The sequence below is a fragment of the Schistocerca piceifrons genome, chromosome 3 (assembly GCF_021461385.2).
Source record: "Schistocerca piceifrons isolate TAMUIC-IGC-003096 chromosome 3, iqSchPice1.1, whole genome shotgun sequence".
Taxonomy (NCBI): Eukaryota; Metazoa; Arthropoda; class Insecta; order Orthoptera; family Acrididae; genus Schistocerca; species Schistocerca piceifrons.
Window position 1 is genome coordinate 341,845,558 of NC_060140.1, and position 21,740 is coordinate 341,867,297.

At 43.9% G+C, this 21,740-nt stretch overlaps 1 protein-coding gene across 1 annotated transcript in view; it reads right to left on the reverse strand.

The window, feature by feature from the left end:
* The window catches only part of LOC124788641 (breast cancer anti-estrogen resistance protein 1), a 544,001-nt gene that overhangs the window by 144,700 nt on the left and 377,561 nt on the right, over positions 1-21,740 (reverse strand). The gene's annotated exons all lie outside the window — the stretch shown is intronic.

A 21,740-nucleotide genomic window follows, 5' to 3' on the forward strand; every position in this document is an offset into this window, starting at 1 on the left:
GCTGTCGGCAGTCTCTGTCAGTCAACAGACGAGGTCTGCCTGTACGCTTTTATTCTGTACGTGTCCCATCACGTTTTCACTTCACTATCACATCGGAAACAGTGGATCTAGGGATGTTTAGGAGTGTGGAAATCTCGCGAACAGACGTATGAAAGGAGTGACATCCAGTCACCTGACCGCGTTCGAAGTCCGTGAGTTCCGCGGAGCGCCACATGCTGCTCTCTCACAATGTCTAATGACTACTGAGGTCGCTGATATGGAGTAGTAGGTGGCAGCACAATGCATCACAATGAAAAATGTATGTTTTTGGGGGTGTCCGGATACTTTTGATCACACAGTTTATGTAGTCTGCAACCATGTACGATTCTCCTTGGTCGTGATGGTGCCTTGGACGAGCTCCACTGGACCCATGGATGGGCACGTGAATCTTCCCCCGAGCATAAGGTATCTGCCACCAGTTTGTCTCCGTCCCGCAGTACAGGTGTCAACGAGCTGTTCCCCTGGAAGGCGACGGATTCGCGACCTCCCAATGGCATGATGAAGAAGATACAGGGAATCATAAGACCATGAGAGGCTCTGCCACTGCGCCAAACTTCAATGCTGATGATCACGTGCCCATTTCAACTGCAGTTGCCGACGTTGTGGCACAGGCATGGGTTGTCGCCTTCGAAGGCCCCTCGTTAGGTGCACTGTGTATTCAGACACACCTGTACTCTGCTCAGCATTAAAGTCTGATACATAGAGTGCCAATATGTTTGATGAATGTGGATGATCTGAATATGGCAACTAAAATTTGCCGAAACTAGTATTCTACATATGTAATTACTGCGATATGAGCAAGTAAAATCTCTCTAACAAGAACATCGTATAATAATAAGAGGTTTCTCTCCTGCTGATAATGTCAGGTAACCAAAATAATTTGTTATTGATACATTTCAGCAAACTGTATGGTACCGCTTACATTACAATACTTTTAAATACAAATATCACATTAAACAGCACTGTATGTTATCACAGTCTGTTATTTAGTATAGTTAAATATTAAAATTTCATAATTTCTATTAGTATGGGGCGCTGCTGCAGCGTATACGCAACATAGCTCGGACAATGACATACAGCAGGCAGTAGCAGGCTCCTTCATGCGGCAGGACAAGGTATTTTACCAAACGGGTATCTTCAACTTGGTTCGTCGGTGGGACGATTGCTTCAACGATCACTGCGATTTTGCCTCATTGTCATACCGGTTCTGGACTGTACGGCTTTCGAATGGAAACTTTTTGGTGGCTCCTTGTAAAACCTCTTGAAATCCCTGTTCTTGATATTTCTTTGTGTGGGCTTTTGAAATTAGGAGGAGACAGTGCAGATACTAGAAAACTTGCAAGCTAAGCTGTTGTATTTGACCATGAACGGCATCCGTGCAATGTCCTCAACAGGTTGCATCCTCCAGTTGTGGTCAGAACAATGCCATATGCAGCTGTGAGTGCATTATATGGGAACTAAGTGAATTCGAACGTGGGCAGATTGTTGGTGCTTGTATAGTGGGTGGTTCCGTAATCAATGTAGCCGAAATGTTTAGTCTTTCAAGAAGCATCATATCGAAGATTTCTATCGAATACAGTGACAGCTAAAAATGTCATCCGCTAAGTCAGAACGCGGACGAAAGTGTGTGTTGAATAATCGTAACAAACTGTCACTGAAGGTAATTCTGATGAAACATAAGAGGACGACTGTTGCAAAAGTCATTTCAGAATTGAATGTCACACTTGCCAATTGTGTCAGCATTAAAAGAACACGAAGGGAGCTCCATAAGCTGGGAGATGTACGACTAGCTGGAATTCCAAAACCACTCATCACTGATGTAAACGCCCATGACAGGAAAACATGGTGCCGAAGACATAAAACATGGACTATGGGGCAATGGAAGTAAGTCATCTGGTCGAATAAGTCCTGTTTCACTCTGTTTCCAACTTCTGGCCGAGTTTACGTCCCAACAGTGGAACATAGCGAGGAATCGGTGATAATTTGAGCAGCCATAACGTGGTATTCCTTGGGGACCGTGGGTTCCCCGTAACTTCTCATTACTGCCAAGGATAATGTCCGGTAATGGTTTTGTGAGCACGAGGATGTACTGTCGCATCTCCCCTGTCCACCACAGTCACCGGATCTTAATATTTTTGAGCTCCACTGGTCTACGTTGGAGAGAAGGGTCCGTGGTCGCTATCCACCTCCATCACCGTTAGTTGAAATTGCCACTTTTTGCAGGAATAATGGTATAAGATACCCTCTTAAACAGTACAGTACCTTTATTTTTCGATTCCGAGACTACTGGAAGCTCTTTCGAATGCCACCTGTTTACCTACACCGTATTAGGCACGGTAGTGTGTTGCAGTTTAGGGGTTTCCTTATTTTTGCCCACTCCCTTACTCCATGTGACTTTGTAGACTTTCCCGGAGTATTAGTATATCAGATTCTTGTCGGGTTTCCAGCCGGATCAAACTGTCACCTGAGCACAGTATTTCAGCGGTCCACCTGGACGCCATCAGCAGGTGAGAAAAGCTACTCTGCTCTCGCCAATAACTGATCCCATTCGCAACTGACTGCACCTTTATATGCATCGGAAGTACAGGATGCTATACAATGAGACGCAAATAGTAGCCAATGCTTCGCGGTACTGGGATTGTGTTTTAAAAGAATCTGTCGAAATCAGACTAGCGGATAAAAATGGATACCCGCTAAGTAAAACGTGAAACCCTGTTTTATCAGATATGAAGAAACAACGGCATCTGAATCGGCCAGCTATGAATAATTATTTGTAACAATATATCGCTTTTAACAGTATTCACCACCGGAGGCGCTGCAACTCTTTTTGCGCCAGGGGCAGCAGGAATAATTGAATGCATGAGCACCGTATCTAGCGCATGCGCTGTTGTACTTCCGATGCATATAAAGGTGCAGTCAATGACGAGTGGTATCAGTTACCGGCGACAGCAGCGTAGCTTTCCTCACATGGTGATGGCGGCCAGGTGGAACGCTGAAATATTGTGCTCAGGTGACAGTTTGATCCGGCTGGAAACGCGACAAGAATTTGATACCCTTAACCGTTCTCTGAACTTAATGTTGAATGTTCTTTCCTTATGCCGAAATGTAAATTTGGGGCAGTTACTGCACACAAGTTTATATGTACTCCTCATTACTGAAGACACGAATTCTAGTACTTACTTTTTGGGAGTCTGGATTATGCAGCTTTATTTAGCCTGGGGTAGAAAGGTATCTCTTATACATCATCTCTCTCTGATTCGAGTAAATTTCGCCTCTTTGAGCCTACGGCGATAGTGGCCACCAAATCTGCATTTGTCTTGAAGGGTGTGGCAAACCGCTTAAAAACTTCGGTCGGAGTGGTTAGTGTACCACAACGCCTACCAGCAACAGAATTACCTGTTTACTGTACCACATCTGGCGAATACATTCACTGTACTGCGTAAAATATTGTGGCTGCGGTAATAAACAACTGCAAAATGAACTGTACTTCGAGTTGTCATTTAAAACTATGCAAATGAGGTTCTGAGTGGTATTATAATGAAGTTGCGGTACACCACCAAATGCAGCTATGTGGGAAGGCGTCAGATGTGACAGGTGGACTCGCCGCCCACGTCAGCAGTAATTTGTAGCGACATAAGGAGGACGCGCCTTAATGACACCTGCCGAGTGCTTTCGTTACGCCGTCGCTATTAGGAAACCTGCTGGGAATAACTGGATCTTAAAACGTCCGTCACCTTACCGTTCTGCGTCACCGCGTCCTACAAACGCGTTTACGCACGTTTCTTTCTGGTAAACGGCTAAGTGTGCAATAAAGTAGATTGTTCAACGGAGATGGCCCGCCAGCACTCCAGTAGACTCAAGAGCGAGGCGTGGCGCATCGTTGTATGCCTACGAGGCCAGAGACAATTCTTTACACAGTACTGCTGCAGGACAGCGTAGGATATTCTAGAGGAAGACACGAGAGTGCCTGCTATGTACGCTACTGGCCATTAAAATTGTTACACCAAGAAGAAATGCAGATGATAAACGGGTATTCATTGGACAAATATATTATACTAGAACTGACATGTGATTACATTTTCACGCAATTTGGGTGCATAGATCCTGAGAAATCAGTACCCAGAACAACCACCTCTGGCCGTAATAACGGCCATGATACGCTTGGGCATTGAGTCAAACAGAGCTTGGACGGTGTGTACATGTACAGCTGCCCATGCAGCTTCAAAATGATACCACAGTTCATCAAGAATAGTCACTGGCGTGTTGTTACGAGCCAGTTGCTCGGCCACCATTGACCAGACGTTTCCAATTGGTAAGAGATCTGGAGAATGTGCTGGCTAGGGCAACAGTCGAACATTTTCTGTATCCACAAAGGCCCGTACAGGACCTGCAACATGCGGTCGTGCATTATCCTGCTCAAATGTAGGGTTTCGCAGGGATCGAAAGAAGGGTAGAGCCACGGATCGTAAGACATCTGAAATGTAACGTCCACTGTTCAAAGAGCCGTCAATGTGAACAAGAGGTGACCGAGACGTGTAACCAATGGCACCCCATACCATCACGCCGGGTGATACGCCAGTACGGCGATGATGAATACACGCTTCCAAAGTGCGTTCACCGCGATGTCGCCAAACACGGATGCGACCATCATGATGCTGTAAACAGAATCTGGATTCATCCGAAAAAATGACGTTTTGCCATTCGTGCACCCAGGTTCGTCGTTGAGTACACCATCGCAGGCGTTCCTGTCTGTGATGCACCGTCAAGGGTAACCGCAGCCGTGGTCTCCGAGCTGATAGTCCATGCTGCTGCAAACGTCGTCGAACTGTTCGTTCAGATGGTTATCGTCTTGCAAACGTCCCCATTTGTTGACTCAGGGATCGAGACGTGGCAGCAGATCCGTTACAGCCACGCGGATAAGATGCCTGTCATCTCGACTGCTAGTGATACGAGGCTGTTGGGATCCAGCACGGAGTTCCGTATTACCCTCCTGAACCCACCGATTCCATATTCTGCTAACAGTCATTGGATCTCGACCAACGCGAGCAGCAATGTCGCGATACGATAAACCGCAATCGCGATAGGCTACAATCCGACATTTATCAAAGTCGGAAACGTGATGGTACGCATTTCTCCTCCTTATAGGGGGCATCACAACAACGTTTCACCAGGCAACGCCGGTCAACTGCTGTTTGTGTATGAGAAATCGGTTGGAAACTTTCCTCATGTCACCACGTTGTAGGTGTCGCCACCGGCGCGAACCTTGTGTGAATGCTCTGAAAAGCTAATCGTTTGCATGTCACAGCATCTTCTTCCTGTCGGTTAAATTTCGCGTCTGTAGCACGTCATCTTCGTGGTGTAGCAGTTTTAATGGCCAGTAGTGTATAATGTCGCACAATCTGCCCCTTGACGCAGTTATTAATCCGAGTGAGCCGTGCTCTCTCCCAACTATGCGTTTTCGTGAACTTCGCTGTCTATCTGTGGTTGGTTTCCCGCCCTTGTCGCGGTTACGTCGTGGTTCTTCTTCCTTCTACGTGTGGCAGCAATGATGTGTATCGATATTTGCGCAGTGTACCATCTTTGATTTGGTGCATATGGTTTCCGGCAAGGGGGTTTGGAGTGAGTCGGTCGGTTGTTGCGGGCGAGGGAAGTTCTCCGCGCGGTGCAGTCAGCTGGGTTCGCTTGCAGTCCCTGCGCAGTGTCCGATCGCTACTAGCTTCGTTGTTCGCCGACTCAGGACGCCAAAGTTGGGTAGTGGTTTCAACTACCCAAGCCACGTCTATTCATGTTGTGGTGGTTCGCTTCGATGGTTTGCTGTTGGGGAGGTTTGCCGGTGAACAACACCGAGTGGTTCTACTGCTGAGATTTAGCCGTCATGCGGTGCAGTTAACTATTTTGGTCGATTACGATTTGAGTGCACCAGTGGAATTTTCTGTCTTGTGGCCGTTAGTGTTCTGGTTTCCTGCCCTGGCCACTAACGTAATTTCAGGCACCGTCCTTTCCTCACCTGTTGTCGCTGGCCAACATGGTGCGTAATTTTGGCAGCTAATACGTACTCCGTTTGTGACATTGCCGGTTGGGGTTCTCATATACTGATTGACGGGAAACAAGTTGTTGTGTTCGTCGGTCCGTGGCTGCCCCTAGTTGGGTTCCGACGCATCAAGTATAGTTGGGCTCACCACCTGTCTCACCTAAGTGAACGAGGGCAGACCGACCTCCCTGGAGGCCTTCTGAGTGCCACCGGGGTTTAATTATATGTTGTCAGCTATTTTAAATTTTAGCCTTGTGGTTATTGTTTGTTTCTTAAAATTTTGCAAAATCAATTTTTAAATTTATCTTTCAAGGTTAAACACTGCTGCCTTCTACCTTTAAAGATTATGGTAATACATTTTGAAATTTTGCAAGTTTAATTGTGGCCCTCAGCCATTTGTGTTGCACCTTGTGTATGTTGCCTTTTGGGTTTTAAATAATTTTATTGCTATCTTAATTGAATTTTGATTTTTTTTTAAAGATTTCTTGTCGGCCTTTTGCCTTTAAAGGTCAATAGTAATATATTCTAAAATTTTGGAAATTAATTGTGGCTCTCAGCCATTTGTGTTGCACCTTGTGTATGTTGCCTTTTGCGTTTTAAATTATTTTATTGCTATCTTAATTGAATTTTGATTTTTTTAAGATTTCTTGTCGGCCTTTTGCCTTTAAAGGTCTATGGTAATATATTCTAAAATTTTGGAAATTAATTGTGGCCCTCAGCCATTTGTATTGGCTCTGAGCACTATGGGACTTAACTTCTGTGGTCATCAGTCCCCCAGAACTTAGAACTACTTAAACCTAACTAACCTAAGGACATCACACACATCCATGCCCGAGGCAGGATTCGAACCTGCGACCGTAGCAGTCGCGCGGTTCCGGACTGAGCGCCTTAACCGCGAGACCACCGCGGCCGGCCCATTTGTATTGCACTTTGCGTATGTTGTTTTTTGAATTATTTTATTGCTATCTTAATTGGATTTTTATCTTGTTAAGATTTCTTGTTGGAGGCCTTCAGCCGTGAAAGAGTTGCTAAATTACAATATATGACCATTAGAAGCAGAAACTGACTTCAGCCCTTGGCCCTTTCAACAATCCTATTACCTGTTCTGCCCAGAGGGTTTAGCGGGCGTCTCACCGAGATTATTTTACTGCAGTGTCGTCCCCACAGACTATCGGGTACTTTCAAATGTCTGCGACTGAAGGCATTCTACTAATCGGCGACGTTTTGAGAATCGGGCACCATGCGTTTCAGCGCTGTTATTACGGCGAAGGAAAACAGTTTTTCCCTCGTTCGGCAAAATTATGTGCATGCACTGATAAGCCAGACCTAGAATTGATAAAAACCCGTCCAGGGGGCAGCAGCGTCACCTGGTGAAGAGTGACTGATAGACACACGCACGGTGCATGTAGTAAGAGTGAGCGTGCAGTCCGTGCACCAGAACACAGTGTGATTGTGGTTTGTTATGTGTACTGGGACACATAATATGTGTAGTGAAAAGTGTTTTAGTACGTTATTTGTGGAAAATACCTGTTATAGTTACGTGTGCATCACAACATCTCAGCATGATGCGGAGAATGGAAGTGCTTGCCACACGAAAACGTAAGTAAATACGAAAATAGGCGCAAAAACATCGCGAAAAACTAAATTACACTCTAGAAGATACGTTAACTCCCAGCAAATAAACTTCCTCATCAACATCGTTTGGTTGCAGATGACAAGCTACCTGTAGTAATTAACACAAAAGTGATCCAGAAAATTCATGCACACGAAATGTAAAGGTATTTACATAAACAAACGATTTGTTTTTTAAAGTAAAAATGCACATAATTTTATAATCATTTAACAAAAATGTTCAAATTGCAGAATAAATAGCCGGCCGAAGTGGCCGAGCGGTTAAAGGCGCTACAGTCTGGAACCGCGCGACCGCTACGATCGCAGGTTCGAATCCTGCCTCGGGCATGGATGTGTGTGATGTCCTTAGGTTAGTTAGGTTTAAGTAGTTTTAAGTTCTAGGGGACTCATGACCACAGCAGTTGAGTCCCATAGTGCTCAGAGCCATTTGAACCATTTGAACCACAATAAATAAAAACGAAAACCCACTGATGATGGCACAGTGGTGCCGAAACATGTTTGGGTACTGAGAAAAACGGTGTTTTGCATAACTGGCGGACCTCACATCCAACAATTTTAACTGCAAACACGGCCAGTACAAGGAGCTGCAAATCAAAAGATGGACTCTCTGATAAGATTATATTTTTCATTTTTAATAAATTATTTAATCGTACAATGTAATTTGATGTAAAATGCAAAGTAATTTGTTACGGTCGCAGGTTCGAATCCGGCGTCGGGCATGGATGTGTGTAATGTCCTTAGGTTAGTTAGGTTTAAGTAGTTCTGTGTTCAAGGGGACTGATGACCTCAGAAGTTAAGTCGCATAGTGCTTAGAGCCATTTGAACCATTTGCAAAGTAATTTTGACAATATAAACGTCTTATTTTAAGTTTTTGTATTGTCTTAATTTTGGTAATATTTTAGTTACTCATGATCTATTAATATCATTTATATGATGATACCGATTACACGTAAATATGTTCAAAGGTGACTAAATTTTATTCATATAAAACTGACCTAAAAAGGCAGTAACGTCGGAACATGTCTCCGTGTCTGAGGATCAGTTTAAATGCTTTGCGAAATCTAGTCGCTCGTTTACTTGTGCGTCCTTCGTACCGTCCCTACTTCACGTCGTAATGGATCCCGATGAACTATGGTGTTAACCCACGGTATCGGTGCATAGCTCTGCGATCAGGAAATTTACGACTACCGGAATAAATTGTCTGCTAGCAAAATTACGACCCTGGTACACTTTACGTTACCAGCTACGTCTAGATCGACACGCAAACTGTCTCGCCAGTATTTACTGACGTCGAGCACGGGTGTGGGTTGCCTCCTATTAGCCGATATAACAGCTATCGAACATTAAAATAAGCAGGTTTAAATGGATTTAGGCCGCAGTAGTTAAATAGAGATGATGAGAAAATACACTTATTTTCAGTTTGTCTTTTCGTATCTCGAAATTACCGTTTCGGTAGCGTCGCCCATCTTCAGATATGTTAAAAAACGTTAAAGTAAATCACAATTGGTTTCTAAAACTGCGTTTACAATATAAAAAAACTAAAAGAATTATGTCTATTCACAATACAAACGTTGCTGTTACGGAGTAACCAATCTTAACGTAAACCTATCAGAATGTATACTAAGAATAACCTCATATGCCGTCGCTTTACGTTAAAATTTGAAAGAAATTTGATTGGTATACAAACCCTCTAGTGTTACAGTGTGCCCTTTGCAAGTACGTTTTGATTTAAAAGTAAAATCTGTAAATAATTTATACGTAAAACATCCCAGATCATTAGATATAAAACATCACGAAGGATGTCCTACATTGACAAACGGATTTTATTAGAGAGAAACAGTTAAAAAACTGAGGCGTGTCGTCTCTTCTTTTCCGTCAAACCTCGTAGAGTGACTTGCAGAAATGCCAGGCGGAAAGTATCTCCACGAGCGTCGATCTCGAAAACACGGAAGAAACCTCAGTGTAGCACAATGGTCATTTATTTTTATGACCTGTAACAGTTCAGAAGATGGGCTACAATATCTGAAACCATTAATTCTGAGAGAATAAAACGGTGACCGACAGACTGAAAATAAGTGCATTCTCTGGAAATAAAATTTGTGGCCACTCCTTATTGACAAGTATACCCCGTTTTGATAAAATAGACGCAAGAGTCTTGCACAGGACGCACTAGCGTGGGAAGTTGCATCAAATCAGCTTTCGGACTGAAGATCAGAACAACAGTAACTATGTTGGTAAGAACACAGTAATATGGAAAGCGTACGAAGATGTCCAGCCATTATTTCCGAACACAATTCCAATGTTCGAGTGCTATAATATTTACTCTCGACACACACCATATAATATTTGACGAGTTGCAAGTGCAGATTTCACCAGTGGTGTATTAAGAAAGAGCTCACAAGGCGATCTTACGGTAGGCTCCCTTCGATGATTTTCTTCATACTTACACATAGAACGTGAAGGTTAGTGCCTGGACATCAGTTTCCTAAAGCAGTGCGTCGAATTACGAAAGAAGAAAAATCTTCGAACGCTGTGAAGCATTAAACATTTGTATTTTATTAATACAGCTGTTGGTAGCTAAGTGTATAGCGTAAAAGTCTTTTGAAACTCGTTAGTAGTAACATTTTTTTACTTTTATTTTACCTACATATTTATTGACCAAAATAATTGTTAATGAACAAATACTAAATCATAATTTTTCAATTTTTGATATGACATCATTTTAGTTTCAATTAATAATCGCATTAAAATGACAATATTCGCAATAAATTAAAATTTCTTGCAATAAAAAATAAAATACTTACACTTTTTTTATTTCTAGAGTTTGAACGGTACAATATAAAATAAGAATTCATAATTTTCTAAACATCACACGTGAATAAACTGCCGAGTGGAAACAATGCAAATTAAGGACACTGCTATTTCGACGTTACCTTACCTTTAAACATTTCAAGTTAGGCACTCAAGATGTTTGAAAGCAAATGTACATGGTCTCCGCGTTTGCACGTTGACCGCCGATTACGTGCTGGCAGTCCGGGTTACAGTGAGTCGGCTTAAGACTAATGCCACACAAGGTGATTTTTGCCGTTACATAATATTAGCGGCTGAAATAGTTGCCGAAGTGTGCCACACTTGAAACGATTATAATCGCAACATAGCGATGGATGAAGTCGCAACACAATGAAAACTTGATGTCACACTTCCACCAAAAATCTGTGCCTCTTGCAGCTGTCTTGTAACCAGCGTACGAGACGCACCTTGCAAAATGAGCTGTCACCCTAAACTTAAATATATAGGTGCAGAAGCATTATATGTTGTTCATCGTTGCAGAATAGTAACTGCTTACAAAATTGATAGATTTATAGAATTATCACGAAAAGAAGTATGTATTGTTACACCAAATTCATTTGATTATTAGTGTACGCTGTAGCATCTTTCATCTTACTGCTGTCGAATATTAAAAAGTAACAAAAGGGTAACATGTGATTGTGTTGGTGCAGAAGAGCAACTGGCATTAACATCGGAGTAAGTTTCTAATACGAAACAGAGTAAGTAATTTGTTAATACAAATATAAACACAACATGAACTAGGATATAATAAACAAGTTTGTTACAATTTCACGGCAATTGCTTAATCTTTTCTAGCTGTCTTCAAATGACAAAATCATTTCTTCATTTACCACTCCAGTTATCTGTGAAAAATAAGGAATATGACTCCCAGACGTTGAGATTTGCCTGGACATCGATGTCCACGTAGCTGACAAACAAGCTTCATAATCGTGAGATTTTGTGTTTTCGAGACAGAGATATTTCTGCACCACAGTTATTGTCAGTTCTACATCTACATGGATACTCTGCAAATCACATTTAAGTGGCTGGCAGAGGGTTCATCGAACCACCTTCACAATTCTCTATTGGGACGTCATTTACTCCACAGTTTTCAGACATTATGACACACGGACGAAACAGTGCCGAGTGAACCTCGTGGCTGCTGTGCGACTGGCGATAAAAACATTAAGGTGTGGAAGGCCAGCTAATGACTATCGCCGCGAGAAAAATACTGTACGTCTCGGCCCGTTCCAAAGCGAAAGTCACAAGCGGAACTTCGCAGAACGACCACTGCAGCCCAGTGTGGTGTCTCCCGTTTGGATCTGTTAGTTCTATTTCTGACAGCGACAAAAATCGTTTAACTTCATCAGCGAAAATCGTCTAGTGTGGCATAAACCGTAAGTCGTGCGACTGGACGGCCACATTATACAAAAACGTGGAGTTACTATTAAGTGGAAATACTATTTTAATGTGGTTTCAGTAGTGTAAAAGCGTGTCATTTACTTCATAAAAGAGCTCTCTAATAATATCCGGTGAACAGAGAACGCCTCACTATTGTAACGACATACACGGTGCCTCTCATAAGAGTCGTCAGGCGCCTCCTCTCACGTGTTTCAACACGTATTTACGTTCCCATTCGATAGAGTGGTCCCAGATTAGTCTAGTGTGATATTTGTTTTCGCAGTATGTATTAACAGGGAGAGTAAAACACGAAGAATAACCAGCGACAGCACTGGCCTGGCCCGCACTATCTGCTACCGCCACATAGCAGCGCTACTCAGTCGCTGCTGTATTGCTGTTCATTCTTCGTGTTTTCTGTTCCTGTTAATATGTGCTGCAAAAACAAATATTGCACTAGACTAATCTGGAACCGCTCTATCGAATGGGCACGTAGAATTCCGCTTTAAAAATCGTCTTGTTTGCAACGGGAAACAAAACGGACGCTTTCAGCTGAAATTGTGCGTCGCACGAAACACGAGACGAGCAGTATTTGTCTGGGCTGACTCCAGGAACAGAATGCAAAAGCGAAATTGCAAATATCTGCTGAGACATCAGAAACAATGCGCCTGACTACTCTTAGGAAACACACCCCTTACTCATGTGATGATGCCTGGCCAACAAGATCAAGAATTCGGAAAATATTTCCATAATATTATCAGGCATATTCAACCGCATCAGGACTAAACTGGAAGCACGATTTTGATAATAAAAAATGGAACGTCGTAGAAGTACCGGAGAATGTACAGGCTTACAACTACAATAATGCTCCGCCATGGCCTGTGGTAAATCAGTATGTACAGAACTGAGTCAAGTATAACACAGAACTTTGTATGAACCACTTTCAGAATATACTCATGTGTGTTCGTAAACATCTAGGTTACTTGGCATACCCTGTACTAGTGTGGTGTACTGGAACTGCAGGTGCCGTATGGAAGCGCCCATGTACATAACTCAACTGCTAATCAACTAGACCTATTTTCTTACCGCCACGAAATTGCTTAGGCCCAAACACATTAGCTGCAGTGCGTCCCATGTGAGGTTTAGGCACACGGTCCACCTGTCAAGAACGGATTACTACCGTACCAGCAGGGATAGAAAACCGCTGACCGAATAGGGCGCTTACAAAGTGACACTGGAAAAGTTCTTTTTCATTCTGGGATTTTCCTTTGAATGAGTGTTTTAACTCTCACAAAAGCATCAGTTTTCTAGCAAAAAGAATGATTTAACTTTTATATTTCGGGAAGTTTTTATTGAATCCACATGAAGAACCAATGAAGAACCACTTTCAGTGATGAAGTGAGGATCTTACTTAGCTATACAGCAGTGAATCTCACTGCAGATCCTTTAAAGAATCGAACTCCTTGTATATAACGTCATGTCTCCTAAACTATTCGTACAATGATATAAGTTAGCAGCTGCGTTCAGTGGTGTTGTAAGTAGGCTGTTTAGGTTTTTATGTTGGTAACGCCACGTAGCGCTCTGTATGAAAATCACTGACTGTGCTGTGTGCAATCTGTGGCTGATTTACATTGTTAGAATATTTGCTATTGTAGTGTTGGGCAGTTGGATGTGAACAGCGCATAGCGTTGCGCAGTTGGAGGTGAGCCGCCAGCAGTGGTGGATGTGGGGAGAGAGATGGCAGAATTTTGAGACCAGACGATCTGGACGTGTGTTCGTCAGCGCCATTCTTTTGTAGGGATTATTGAAAGTCAGATTGCGTGCGCTAAAAATATTGTGTGTCAGTTTAGTGTTGATCAGAATAAGTAAAGAGAGAAATGTCTGAGTACGTTCAGTTTTTCTCAGCTGTTTGAAAATCAAATAACGTAAGAGGTTTCCCAGCACTGTCATTCTTAATTTTTCTAAGGGGATGTTTCAGTGTATGTAGATATTGTCTGCAACATGTGTTGTCATTAGAGTCAGTAGTAAAGAAGAGATAGATTGAAACGACACGTGTGATGCTGTAGTTTTACTGTATGAACAGCTAAAATGTAGAATGGGATAAACATTTTTCCTTTCATTAGTTTGTGGGCGGTATCAGCGAGGAAATTTTCGCAAGGGTTTGAAATTATGTGAAAAATTCATTGGAAATGGTTAGGTGCTCTCATTCTCAACAACTGGATGAATATAGTCTGGGTAATTTGCGCTCTGTGATTTACGCTGCCTCAAGATAAATAAACAGTTTCTAACTACAGTTATTGACTTATTGTATTAAACCTTTAACACAAGATTCTAGTTCATAATGGGTAGATTGTAACGCCTTTCAAAATTTTTCAATTCGGTCAATAACTGTACGAAATGCAGAAACTTAAATTTTGTAGCCCCTGGAAGCTGTTAAATAGGGAACCCATAAATAATGTTACGCCCTGGGTTAGCAGTTTAATATTAGTATATTACGTTTTTACAAACGGAAGAAGTTAAGGAAAACTGGTCAAGACAACTGTTCATGAAAGACAGGAAATCCGGTTTATAATACCAGTCTGTCACAAACTGTTAGTCACGACATAATCGTTTGGTGTACGGTGATATCAGTTTTGAATATAGTCTACGGCAGGGCTTCCCAACCTTTTCAGCTGGTGGAACCCTTCTTCAGTCGTGAATCCATGGCAGACCCCTAGTCTGTTCCCAATGACACACCCTCCCCCCTCCTGTTACGACATAATCGTTTGATGTACGGTGATAACAGTTTTGAATATATTCTACGGCAGGGCTTCCCAACCTTTTCAGCTGGTGGGCCGCTTCTTCAGTCGAAAACCCATGGCAGACCCCTAGTCTGTTCCCGATGACACACCCTCCCCCCTCCCCGCCCCCGAAGTCTCTATAGTCTTTGGTTTAGAGATGAATGAAAACAACTTGAAGGTCAAAAATCGACTTATGAAATAGGTAGTGCATTGACAAAGCAAGTTTAACATTTAATGATGCCCGAGGCCGCATACGTGACAGCGAGTGCTGTGATTGGTCGACAAAGCTCCCTCCGCGCATGCGTAAAAGGTTTCAGCGCATCAACCGCCGTGAGCCGGCGCACAAACGACCCCGTATTGTTGCGAAACAGTCGATCAGAGAAGCCGCATTCGCCGGCACTAAACTGTGATGCGTTCTCACTTAGGAACCGCAAAGGCTGCTTGGGAATACACAAAAAATAGTGATGAATTTGATTTTCAAATTGTTATTCAATAATTTTATTATTTTACACGATTTGGTGAAGGGTGGCCGCGGACCCCCTAGGCCTAGAAAGAGCCGGCGGACCCCTAAGGGGTCCGCGGACCACGCGTTTGGAAGCCCTGGTCTACGGCGTACAGCCACAACCGCCTAGCGTTCTCACTGGCGCGTTGTGGTCACGCCGGACTGCCAGATTCTTGTGTTTCCGGTGATTAAGCCCCCTGCGACTGCCTGCACGGCCGGCGAGAGCACGTAGCGGCGTCCCCGGAACGTTGCCCGCTGCAGCCCGCCAGCTGTAACGTCAGCCGCTGCGCGCCGCCTTTCCCTGGTGACGTAGCCGTGGCAGGCCGCGCCTCTGACTCAGCGCCGCTTCCGGAAGCTCGTCTTCCGCGGACCACCTCGCCGTCGGCCGCTATTTATAATGGAGGCGGAGGAACCCGCAAGGCCGCCGCCCGGCCTCCTCGCGACTCCACTATTTACAAACTCGACCTTCTCTCCACACCCATTAGCAGCGGCCAACACTGCACTTGTTAAAACTCACTGCCGCTTACAAAGTATCTTGCACCCATGCCTTTTGAGGCTCATGTAAACTGCTTATAGCTACATGATACTGAATTGGGGTTTACTGTTTGTACTTCTAACGCTGCGGTCACTGCACGCACTCGAGTTACGCTGCAGCACACAGGACGAACTCGAACTCCGTCGACAACATTTATGTTCGTTGGTGAATGACTCAGCCAGTCACAAATACTTTTTGAAGATTTTATTTTACTGTTATAACCGGTTTCGAGCTACCATGCCTTTCTTCAGATGGCTAACATTTTTCGTTTCATAGATGTTTTGGTTAATAGCACGTCGTCTGCTGCACAACATGTTCCAGTAGACAGCGGTTCGCTTTGTTGTGGTCCGCCGGCCGTTGTGGCCGAGCGGTTCTAGGCGCTTCAGTCCGGAACAGCGGTACTGCTACGGTCGCAGGTTCGAATCCTGCCTCGGGCATGGATATGTGTAATGTCCTTAGTTAGGTTTAAGTAGTTCTAAGTCTAGGGGACTGATGACGTCAGATGTTAAGTCCCATAGTGCTTAGAGCCATTTGAACCATTTTTTGTTGTGGTCCATCTTGTGGTTTTCTAGCTGCATGTATATACTCTTGAATTCAACCACAATACACATATTGTAAAAAAGTAATTGTGGCACACCTCAATATACTGTTAAAGTGCGTGTTGAGCATCGCACATGTGTTGTACACTTGACGTTTTTCTCTACAGCTTTACAATATGTGTGATGTGGTGAAATTCAAGAACATGTACATCCAGCTAGAAAGCAACATAGACCACAACAAAGCTGCCTACTGGAACATATTGTGGAGCAGATGACAAGCTGTTAACCAAAATATCTACACTCCTGGAAATTGAAATAAGAACACCGTGAATTCATTGTCCCAGGAAGGGGAAACTTTATTGACACATTCCTGGGGTCAGATACATCACATGATCACACTGACAGAACCACAGACACATAGACACAGGCAACAGAGCATGCACAATATCGGCACTAGTACAGTGTATATCCACCTTTCGCAGCAATGCAGGCTGCTATTCTCCCATGGAGACGATCGTAGAGATGCTGGATGTAGTCCTGTGGAACGGTTTGCCATGCCATTTCCACCTGGCGCCTCAGTTGGACCAGCGTTCGTGCTGGACGTGCAGACCGCGTGTGACGACGCTTCATCCAGTCCCAAACATGCTCAATGGGGGACAGATCCGGAGATCTTGCTGGCCAGGGTAGTTGACTTACACCTTCTAGAGCACGTTGGGTGGCACGGGATACATGCGGACGTGCATTGTCCTGTTGGAACAGCAAGTTCCCTTGCCGGTCTAGGAATGGTAGAACGATGGGTTCGATGACGGTTTGGATGTACCGTGCACTATTCAGTGTCCCTTCGACGATCACCAGTGGTGTACGGCCAGTGTAGGAGATCGCTCCCCACACCATGATGCCGGGTGTTGGCCCTGTGTGCCTCGGTCGTATGCAGTCCTGATTGTGGCGCTCACCTGCACGGCGCCAAACACGCATACGACCATCATTGGCACCAAGGCAGAAGCGACTCTCATCGCTGAAGACGACACGTCTCCATTCGTCCCTCCATTCACGCCTGTCGCGACACCACCGGAGGCGGGCTGCACGATGTTGGGGCGTGAGCGGAAGACAGCCTAACGGTGTGCGGGACCGTAGCCCAGCTTCATGGAGACGGTTGCGAATGGTCCTCGCCGATACCCCAGGAGCAACAGTGTCCCTAATTTGCTGGGAAGTGGCGGTGCGGTCCCCTACGGCACTGCGTAGGATCCTACGGTCTTGGCGTGCATCCGTGCGTCGCTGCGGTCCGGTCCCAGGTCGACGGGCACATGCACCTTCCGCCGACCACTGGCGACAACATCGATGTACTGTGGAGACCTCACGCCCCACGTGTTGAGCAATTCGGCGGTACGTCCACCCGGCCTCCCGCATGCCCACTATACGCCCTCGCTCAAAGTCCGTCAACTGCACATACGGTTCACGTCCACGCTGTCGTGGTATGCTACCAGTGTTAAAGACTGCGATGGAGCTCCGTATGCCACGGCAAACTGGCTGACACTGACGGCGGCGGTGCACAAATGCTGCGCAGCTAGCGCCATTCGACGGCCAACACCGCGGTTCCTGGTGTGTCCGCTGTGCCGTGCGTGTGATCATTGCTTGTACAGCCCTCTCGCAGTGTCCGGAGCAAGTATGGTGGGTCTGACACACCGGTGTCAATGTGTTCTTTTTTCCATTTCCAGGAGTGTATGTAACGAAAAGTGCCATCTGAAGATGGCACGGTAAGTGCCATCTGAAGATGGCACGGTATCTCGAAACCAATTAATTGTGTTTTATCAAGTTCATCTACATCTACATGATTACTCCGAAATTCACAATGAAGTGCTTGGCATAGGGTTCATCGAACCACCGTCAAGCTATTTCTCTACTGTTCCACTCTAGAACAGCGCGCAGGAAAAACGAATTTCTCTTTCCGTGTGAACTCTTATCTCTCTTATTTTATTATGATGATGATCATTTATCCCTATATAGATGGACGCCGACAAAATATTTTCACACTCTGAAGACAAAGTCGCTGACAGACATTTCACGAGAAGGTACTGCGCAACGAAAAACGCCTTTGTTTTAATGACTGCCACCCCAATTCGTGTATCACATCCACGGCACTCTCTCCCCTATTTCATGGTAATATGTACATTAGATGCAACTTATAAAATCTTTATCATTATAAAACTAATGCAGAAGATGTAGAATACTTGCATGCTGCAAGATGATTTCCAACCTGCCCGAGTGCTGTGTGGCAGATTTTATCGTGTTCAGAATATAATATGCGTTCAGTCGTGGAAAAAAGAAAACAGGTGAACAATACTTTGACAGGCTAGAAATCGTCTTGTAGCGTGCAGCTACAAGATATCCGTCTAAAAAGTTACGAGACCGACTATTTTCCTGGCTATAAGCGACGTCAGCGCAGTAACAAAGGTGGTAACTTGAATTAATAACTGTAAACAACAGAAGTGCATTCCACGAGCCAGTTTTGAGCAGGTAATATTAAATAGTGAACATGAAGCCTCAATGTGCCAACGTTGTTGTATCACAACTTGCAGTGAGTAACACTCTAAATTAAGTGTTCAAGACGGACTTTTCTGACAATTTCACATCGTTAGATGAACATTCTGTGGGTTGTAGTCACGTAGAATCAAAACCACCATCTTAACGTTTATCAATTTTTTGTTAATGCATTAAGCATGAAAACCACCATTTTAACGTTTATCTATTTTTTTTTCTTTTTGTTAATGCAGTCTCGAAGCTTTCTGGACTGACTAATTCGTCGTCATAGTTTACATATTTCGTCCATGACTCCCTACCATTACTTACTTACATTGCACATACGTTAATCAAGCGTCAACGAGCTATCAAGTGAGATGGCGCAATTGTACGACGCTGGACTTTTATTTGGGAGTAGAGAGTCGTATCCCAGTCAAACCTTCGAGATTTAGGTTCATCGTGGCTTCCCTAAAACCGGCTTAGGCGTATGCCGTGATGGTCCCTTTGAAAGGCCTCTGGTGATATCCTTCCCCAGTATGAGCTTGTGTTCCGTATCTAGTGATTTCGTCGTCAACGGGATGTTAAACCTTAACTTCCCTTCGTTTTTCCAACGACACGGCTATCTAGAGGTACAATTACGTTAAACTGATCTGAACAATAAGGGCATTCCTCTCACGATAGCACCTACGAATCATGATGCGGTGTTTAGAATCTTCGTCAAGACAATAAGACAAGAAAAACGACGCCCAACGAATGAATTATCACAATGGGGCCGAAATCGGTAGATGTGATGTACATGTGCAGACAAACAAATGATTGCAATATCAGAGCCGCGCGGTCTAGGGCGTCTTGTCACGGCCCGCAGCGACTCCCCCGTATTGTCTTCAGCTATTAAAAGCTTCTTTTTTCTCTCAGTAGTGATAATTCTTTTTCAGGGCTCTTCATTTCATCTTCGATGCGGCCTTTTCTGTTTCTGTGCTTGCATCTACTTTCTTTTTCTTGAGTGACAATGATGGTAGCGTGTTAAGTGCACATTTACGTGTTTCACGATCTTTTCTTCTGTCACTTCTTTATTGGACATAGGATGAAGCAGCAGCAGAAGTGGCTTTAGTAAGATGCAATGTAGGAACTGCAGTTGGCTTTAAGATCTTCTTTGGCTGAAGTTTCAATAATTCAGCTTGGGGATCACGTACAAAATAGTCTTCGTTAAAATGTATGCTACAGACAAGCAGCATTTTTAATGTTAATACCATCACTTCTTCTACAGAGCTGAACCCACCGAGCACATGTTTCATGATCTTTGGGGAATTTACGCTAGGCAACACTACTATCTTTAGTCTTCTGATTGGAATTTCTACACACAGCCGCAGCACAGTTCGCCATTGTTAACGTCTAACAGAAAGAATAAACTCGATAGAACATGAAAATAAATGTAACAACACAAAACTTCAACACGTAAGAGCGCACGCGGACTGAGCGGAGTTTCTATATGCTGACGTATCGCGCAGAACGGTGAATAATCTCTATAGTGAGCATGCAATGTGACCCCCCGCCCCCCCGCCCCCAGTGGCCAAACACTACCCGGGCCAGCAAGATCTTCGGATCTCTCCCCAGCTGAGAACGTTTTAAGCATTATGGGCAGGGTCCTCCAACCAGTCTGGATTTTAACGATCTAACGTGTCAATTGGACGGAATTTGACACGATGTCAGTCAGGAGGACATCAACAACTCTATCAGTCAATGCCAAACCGAACAGCAGCTTGTATAAGGGCCAGAGGTGGACTAAAGCTTTACTGACTTGCTCAGTTTGTGAATCTCTTTCTCTTGAATAAATCGTCCAATTTTTCTGAAATTGTTATCATTTATTTGTCTGTACACGTACATCACAGCCTTTGATTTGCGTCCCATTCGGATAATTCCTTCGTGGTGTGTCTTTTTTTTTGGTGTCATGGTGTATATACTCGTAATTTAAACTGATGACGTGGAACTACGTACAAGAACAAATTTTCGCCACTTGATTTAACTTTCTCAGGAAACGCATCTAAAGGTTTAGGGGAGGGGGGAGGGGGTAGCGTGTAAAATCTACTGGAAACTCTCATCGAATTAACTGCCAGAATAACTTGAGACAACTGATTTACTACCGTACGCATCTTACAGGAGAAAAAGTGAAAAATATACCAGATGCTCAACAAAACATTTTTGTTACGAAACAAATAACGATCACTATTCCAGATACTATGACGTTGCAGGAGTATCTGTGTCACAGCTCACAAAACATTTTTATCACGAAGCAAATAACGATCACTATTTCAGATATTGTGACATGCAGGAGTATCTGTGTCACAACTCTCGAACAACTGCGTGCTCAATCACAATGAAGACTACATAATGTCCGTCGGAACTTCCCTGTTAAATAAAGACAGGAAAACATGCACCGCACTCTTATCCTATTGCGGTCACCACGTCGATGAGATTACAGCTCAATTGCTCCCGAAGGACAGATAGCAAACGCGCAAGCAAAGCGGGCAACCGCCGTCTGATGGTAAGTGAGATAACAACATGAACCCTTTGTTGTCTAAAACTATAGGGAAATGTGAGTCTACCAGATAATGCAAAAGACGAGGCCTTCTCAAAACCTCTGCAAAACTAAAAGAAATTCTGAAAATACGCTTTAGACACAGCAAATTGATTTTTGTAATCTGCCTTCCAACGGGCAGTTATCCAGACCATTAGTGTTTGAAAATTTTTTCTTGTAAATGAGATTAAATGAAACAACAAGTTTATTGTTACCAGTCACCGGCGACTGGTAATAGTAAACTTGTTGTTTCATTTAATGTCAATAACAGTCACGGTAAAAGCCTAACCTAAAATGTTCACATTTAAAATGTAAATGAGATGCTGCGAACTGCTGTCGCGGTTCCCAGCCGCTGTTTGCGAC